The sequence below is a fragment of the Cherax quadricarinatus genome, chromosome 31 (genome assembly GCF_038502225.1).
Source record: "Cherax quadricarinatus isolate ZL_2023a chromosome 31, ASM3850222v1, whole genome shotgun sequence".
NCBI lineage: Eukaryota > Metazoa > Arthropoda > Malacostraca > Decapoda > Parastacidae > Cherax > Cherax quadricarinatus.
Window position 1 is genome coordinate 37666764 of NC_091322.1, and position 7500 is coordinate 37674263.

The 7500-nt window shown below is 41.6% G+C and overlaps 1 protein-coding gene across 9 annotated transcripts in view; it reads left to right on the forward strand.

The window, feature by feature from the left end:
- The window catches only part of LOC128699015 (cubilin), a 421279-nt gene that overhangs the window by 220353 nt on the left and 193426 nt on the right, over window positions 1–7500 (forward strand). The gene's annotated exons all lie outside the window — the stretch shown is intronic.

The following is a 7500-nucleotide window of genomic DNA, read 5'->3' on the forward strand; positions in this document are numbered from 1 at the left end:
GTGATCCAGGCAGGTGAAGTGACACCTGTCACTGCTGATGTGATCCAGGCAGGTGAAGTGACACCTGTCACTGCTGATGTGATCCAGGCAGATGAAGTGACACCTGTCACTGCTGATGTGATCCAGGCAGGTGAAGTGACACCTGTCACTGCTGATGTGATCCAGGCAGGTGAAGTGACACCTGTCATTGCTGATGTGATCCAGGCAGGTGAAGTGACACCTGTCACTGCTGATAAGTGACACCTGTCACTGCTGATGTGATCACACAGGTGAAGTGACACCTGTCACTGCTGATGTGATCACACAGGTGAAGTGACACCTGTCACTGCTGATGTGATCACACAGGTGAAGTGACACCTGTCACTGCTGATGTGATCCAGGCAGATGAAGTGACACCTGTCACTGCTGATGTGATCCAGGCAGGTGAAGAGAAATAAATCTGAAGGAACGACTACTAAGCTTGGCATCATTTATTTAGTTACCGGTTCAAACTCAAGCTTGCAGCTGACTGACAGCTGGCAGTAGGAGTAGCACACGGGGCAAGCACTGTCTTGTTAGCACCATGACGTAGTGTTAACTCTAGTAGTTCCTTAGATAATAACTGTCCCTTTCTCGACTCAGAATTGCATTAATAATTGTATATGTTGGACAGTTATAGTGATGACCCCTTAATTAAGGGAGATTCCTTGACGCTGGTGAGGGGCTCTTGATCTAGGGAATTGAATCTGTGCTTCAGTTTCCTGAATGCCTTCCGTCCTCCCCGCACAGGCGCTGTATAATTCCTACGGGTTTAGCGCTCCCCCATAATAACAGTTGTAGTGAGCACGGCTATTACCAGGGACTTAGATTCTCCAGGGGCCAGACTTAACTTTTTGATTTCCTGGTCAATGGGGCTGTTGTTGCCAGCAGCTTATGTACTGTATGAATAACTAAAGTGTAACGAACACTTGTCAGTGCTCAGTAATAACCCACATGGAGAGAGAAACTCAGGAGAGTGATCTGTATATTTCGATCCTCTTCTGGGATCTGCTGAAGAGGATCCCAGAAGGCGATCGATCGATCAATCAATCTCCCTAGTTTCTGTCTCCATGTTTAATTATTACTGAGCATAGTATGTACTGTATCTTCCAAATTCTGATTCAGCTGACAGGTTTGCAGGCACTAGTCTATTTTTTTCGATTGAAAACTTCTGCCTTCGATCCAGCAGTATTTCTTACATCTATTAGATGGATGTAGCGTCTTGGATGCTGACATAGTGCTCTCAGATCGTGTCTAAAGCGCCCTACAAGTCTTGTACTTAGCGTACCCCGTTTGAAAACTCTGTCATTACGGTAATATTACCTTACTACATCATAACAATGCTTTGTTCAACGTACCAAAATACGGAGGTTGACTGTTGGGTTCATGTCATTGTTTTATATGTTGCAGTTTTGAACTGTAGTATCGGCGCGCCTCTGGCAAGATAGTGATGGAATGAGTGATGATGAAAGGATTTCTTCTTTTTTCGGGGGATCACCCTGCCTGGTGGGAAACGGCCGATGTGTTAAAAAAATCCCACCAGACAATTTCCAACAGTTTACCTTATCATAGTCCTTTGCATTTAAGAGAGGGGGTGAGAGGGTAACACTGGGGGAGCCTCCAGAGGGAGTAGAATTCAAATGACAAACATGGAGCGCAGCTGGTGTTGTGGAAGACATCATAATTTAGTGTTGTGAGGCCACGCTCCTGGGGCAAAGTTAGGGAATTTGTTCACATGAAAGAGTTTACAACAGGTGCCTCCCAGCTGCTGTCTGTGTGCACTCACAAAGTTGTGTTTGCCAGGGTCGAGGGACGGCGCCTGGCCTTGCTTCCGTTGACTGGCCTCACTAATTTCTGGCCTCTTGGGCTTTATCATATCTATTCTCTAAGCCGTGTATTCAGATTGCCTCCGCCACTGCTTCACCCAAGTCGTTCCACTTTTCAGCCAGCCTGAAACTAAACAAATAACAAATACTGCCTTACATCCCTATGGCTCATCTGTGTTTTCAGCTTTCACTTGTGTCCCTTGAGCATGGTCCTTTTAACTCAGTCTATCCATATTTCCCTATCAATTCCTCTAAGGTCGTCAGGTTCAGTTCCTTCAATTATTACTCATCGTGCATTCTTCCTAGTTCTAGTACTAGTCTGGTTGCAAACATTTGGACGTTTTTGAGCTTCTGTACATGCTTGACTTGGTGTGGGCTCCATGCTGGGGCCGAGTACTCAATGATTGCCCTGACATACATCGTATATAAGGTTTTTTAAGAAATTTTTGTTCAAATTCCTGAATACTATTCTGAGGTTTGTTAATCTTACATATGCCTCCGACGTTATATGGTTTGTGTGTAATTCTGGCAATAGGCTTAGCATTATATTTACTCCCAGATATTTTTTCGCTCTCAGATATTTGCAGTTTCTCTCCGACCACACTGCACTGTGTCTAGTCTGGTCTGCCCTCGCCTTCAAATCGTACGACCTTGAATTAGTATGGGTTAAACTCTATAAGCCACTTTATTGATCTTATCTACAATCTGCTGACATCTCCCTAGAGTTGATCACTGTTTCTGTTCGTATCCTTCTCATTAGTTTTACAGTATCAGCAAATGCTGATGGTAGATCGTTCTAGTATATTAGGAATAGTAGTGTTCCTAATTCTGATCCTTATGGAACCCCACTCGTTACTCTCTCCCATTCCGAAATCTCATCCCTTACTGTTATTCTCGCCTTCTGTCATTCAGGTAATTCCTGACCCACTTTAGCACGCTGTTTTTAACTTTGCTTGTTGTAATTTCTGGATTAATCTCTGATGTGGTACGTTGTCAAATGAGTAGTTGCATTCCAAGATGTAATCCGCCGAACTCTGTCTTTCATTTTTTAATCTGTGGCTCACAGAACACTAGCAATTTCGTAAGACAGGATTTTTTTTTATCCCTGAATTCGTGCTGGTTTTCTACAAATAAATTTCTCTCCAAGTGTTCCAATATGCTTGTTTATACAGTCTTCTCCGGAACTTTTGGTTGCACGCCTGTTAAGAGATACTGGTCTGCATTTACTGTCTTTTGTCTGTCTCTCTTTTTAATATATGGGAACCGCATCTGCCTTTTTCCATTTTCTGGCAGTCACAGTGTTTAGAGAGATTGGTTGAAGATCTTTGTTACTGGAATATTGGTTCACTTAGTGGTTCAGCTTTCAGCATCCAAGGTAATATATTGTCCGGTCCGGTTACTTGTTACATCAAACTCAGTAGTACACCGATCACTTCTTTTGTCGTGTTGATGAAGAAGAGACTTGTATAACACTTTGGGATCTATCTTTGTTGTGGGGACGTTTCGCCCACCAGTGGCTTTATCATTTCATTACAGAGAATAATTATTATAGACGATGGAAGTCGTGAGGTAGTTTGTGATGATCAGTCTCTTTGCCTTAACAGGTGTTCAGTTCCTAAGCCTTGCTGAATGTAAAGTAAATACCTGAAGATGGAAAGTTATATACTGGAGACAGGCGAGGTGAAGAAGTTTGGGGACGGTGTCACAAGTGGGCAGAGCCCATAAGTGGAAGTAGGTCATGCCTGTTGGTTAGGCAAGCGTTGAAAACTGTAGAAACTGTAGATAATAAATGATTCAATCCTTATATCTCTTTAGTTCTTTAATAATTTCTGTGGCTCTGTCCTAGTAGCTTAATTGATTTGATATGCAGGAATTTACCGACCGAAAGTCAGTAACGGGTTGCTATTAAATATTTTTGTGATTTGTGCTTGTGTGATTGACAATAACCCTCTTTTTTTGTTTTGTTAGAGACCTAGACATCTTAGAAGCTGATTCTCTGCCAAATATTCGTTTCCTAATCTCCACAGACTTGTGAAATCGGCTCTTATATGCAACATTTCTAATATGAGTCTCAATCCCAGCTTTGTTTCTGTTAATGCTTCCTTTTCCCAGTACATTGTCCAATATTCTCATCTTCAGAATTAGCCTGGCTTTCCTTGGTTTGTCTGTCTCCCATCATCTTCACCTAAACTCTTCTGTTTTTTTTTTGTTTTTTTTTTTTAATTTGTCTCGTTTCCTCCCAGTCGTGATTTGCTAATGGTTCCTAGCAGACTGAAATATCTTCATATTGTAAGTTAGTTGTGGAATGGTGTAAGCTCTGTGTAGCATCTATGCTAGTTACTTCTGTATGGTATCTTTAATTGATTGCTTGAATTACTTTTCTTATCTGGAGGCTGTTCCGGGGGGTCAACGCCCCCCTTGGCCCGGTCCATGACCAGGTTTTCGTTTATAAATAAAAAATGCCTCCTTGGACTTGATACAAAATTTTAACGCTGATGTACTGTAACCAGGAGAAGGCTCATGCAACAGTCGACATGTAAAAGTTGCATGACAGTTCCCAGACGGAATTTCGGTGCAGTAATTTGAAAAAGCCTTTTCTGATTGGTTTCAAAATTTCAACACTGGTGTAGTCTGGTTAGAAGTTTCGGATTGTTGCTAGAATATATATACCTGCCAGATTACTATTTTTACTTAAGAAATTGTGAAAACTGAAATATTGGTTATGCGATAATTTGTGAATGCCTAATCTGTCTTACCTATTAGAAATACTGCATTGTTATTGAACAAGTTTACCACAACCTCTCAGTTGTCCACTCTGTTACCTCCTGAAAGGCATGCAAATTCCAGTTTCTTAAAGCAAGAGGTGTAGAGAATTTGAAACAGTACAATTGAGAAAAGAAAATGGGAGATATTGAAAACGCGTTTTTATAGTTTTTTAAGAAGCTTCGTGAGTTTAGTGAACTCTTAACTATAACATTTCCGTAAGGGTTTATTCCAGCGTCGGTCATAAGATATGGTTGAACATGTATAGAACATGTATACAACAGTTGGGTATATTTATTGTTGAAACGTTTCGCCTACACGGTAGACTTCTTCAGTCAGATACAAAGGGAGCAGTAGTAACGAAATAAAGATGATGTAATCAGTCCATCAACCTTGGAGAAAAAGTATTTGAGGTGTTCAGTCCCTTAGCCTGGAGAAGAATTCAGCTTCATAGAGCTAAGGGACTGACCACCTCAAATACTTTTTCTCCAAGGTTGACGGACTGATTACATCTTTATTTCACCACCACTATTCCCTTTGTATCTGACTGAAGAAGCCTACTGTGCAGGCGAAACGTTTCAACAAAAAAGATATCCAGCTGTTGTACAAGTGTTTTAATCTTCAGCTTGTTGGTATTTTATACCGTTTTCAACATAACTAAGGTATAGTGATCTTCCTTCAAGGTTTTTATTCATATGTTGAGAATAAATTATCTAACTGGCTTCACATTTTCAACGCAGTGACTCACAACGATGGAAAAATATTCAGGGAACTATTGACATGCGCAGGTGTTCTCTGGTCGGTATTTAATGGATTATTACTGATTGTGGTTTTTTGCGATATCTTGATAAAGCCTCTTCTGGTCGACTTTAAATTTTTGACACGGAAGTAGGATACACCATTGAAGTGTGTAGGTGCCAATTTGCTAATATTTTTAAAATGACAGGGCATTGTTTCTGTGAAATAACTTTGAGTGTACCTCGTCAAATGGCTTCAATCTTTAATGGTTGATGGATCGTATGAAACAGAACTTACCTTTCAGGTTTATTCTGTGTAGGTGTAAATTTACGGATTTACTAACCTAGTTAGGAAAAAAACTTTGAATTCTTGAATTTTGTACGATAACTCGAGAGTGCATCTTCTACTCAGCTTTAAACTTTCAGTGTTTGTGTTTTTTCCTCAAAGGAAGCTTAGTATTGATTTTGGGCAGTGTAAGTTTAGCATTGTCAATATTATTAAATTAAATTTCTGTGCAATATCTAGAGTATTCCTCTTCTTTAGAGAAAAATTTGGATTGATTTTGGAAATCGGGTTATTAGTTTCCATTTGATAACTTTTGAATGCTTCTTCGGATTGGTTTCAAACTGTCAACTGATATTTAGCTGCATTCCAACTTATGCTACATTCAGTACTGTTTATCTTGCGTGCATTGATGTAGAAGGGGATGGGCCTATTGGACACAGGGATATCTTTCTTGAATCGGGCAGCGACCGAAACACACCTAGTTTATCCAGGTGTAACTATAGCGACGACTGAATCTTCAGTCACGACAGGTGCACATGAGCACTAAGTTGAGAGTCCAAACTTACTGCCTGGCGCCGTTTTCGTCCACCTGACCAGCAGGTTATGTTAGGTAAGGTTTATCAGGAAACAGGACAAGTGTTTCCTGACGCGGGTCTTTAGTCATATCTGACCGAGACCTTCCTCTGGTTCAACGGTCCACCTCCTTTAAAAAATATGGTTAACCTACCTGACCAACAGAATGAAACATTTTGTATATATTATATAGTACATCTAAAGCTGTTTCGTCCCCCCAAAATTATGTTATTTTATATTTTCCAGCCACTTATTTTGTTAACGGGTGTGTTTGTGTGCACAAAATTTAAATGTAATCATTATTTTAGCATAAATTTGTTAATGTAATATTACCAATTTAATTTGAAATCTTATAAGCATGTAAACTGAAGACTAATTTCCTTCCCCTTTCCCCGATATTATTTCAGGAAGGAGAGGATCCCCAGTGTGTGTGCTTTTTTTTTTCAGAAAATATCTGATGAAACATTGTGTTTTGCCGTGAAGGAAGTGTTGCATTGCTTGTTGTAGCCTGAGAGTTCTTTAGCTTATGTGAGCAGCCGCTTTCACAGCCCTAGGCAGGATGTAGGAACACCTGCTCCCTTCCCTCACCCTCCATGGACCAGCCCATGTCGTGGTCGTGGGTTCTCTCTGTTGGCCAGGTCAACAGGGGAAGGGAGGGAGGTGGAGAATTTGGTTTCATAATTGGTGAAATACTTGTTGTCAGGAGGCTAGCTCCCACCTTCCCTACTACACAACTAGCACCACTAACTAGGCTCTCTCCTCCTTCCCCCTCCCTCCTCCTCCTTCCTCTGCACTCCTACCCCGTACACCCACATCTCCCTCCCCGCCATGCCGCCCTTAACTACCCACTCTTCCGTAATGTAATCCGAGAGTTCACTCCTTTTCCCATATCTTCCGTATATAATTTCTCCCTCCATCTCCACTATGCCTGCACCTCCACTCTTCCTCCACCTCCACACACCCTCTCTGCCTCCACCCACACTCGCCCACTCTGCCCTCCACCCTACCTATATGCACATATTGGCCTTATCTCTCGCACACCCACTCTTCACCACTCCTAATTTTGCAACCGCAAACCCACCATTCCTTGACACGACTCCGGTAACCATACCATTCCCACACCCATTTAACGTCACCCACTTCCCCCAACATCCACTCCAACCCGCATATTCCACCCTTCTCTCCTCCCGAGCAATTATTGCTCTTCATCCTTTCTCATCCCTCTCGTTATCCTTATTTTTTAACAATCGGCGTCCCTTAATCCTCTTCCTCTCTACATTTCCTCTTGTCTTCTGTT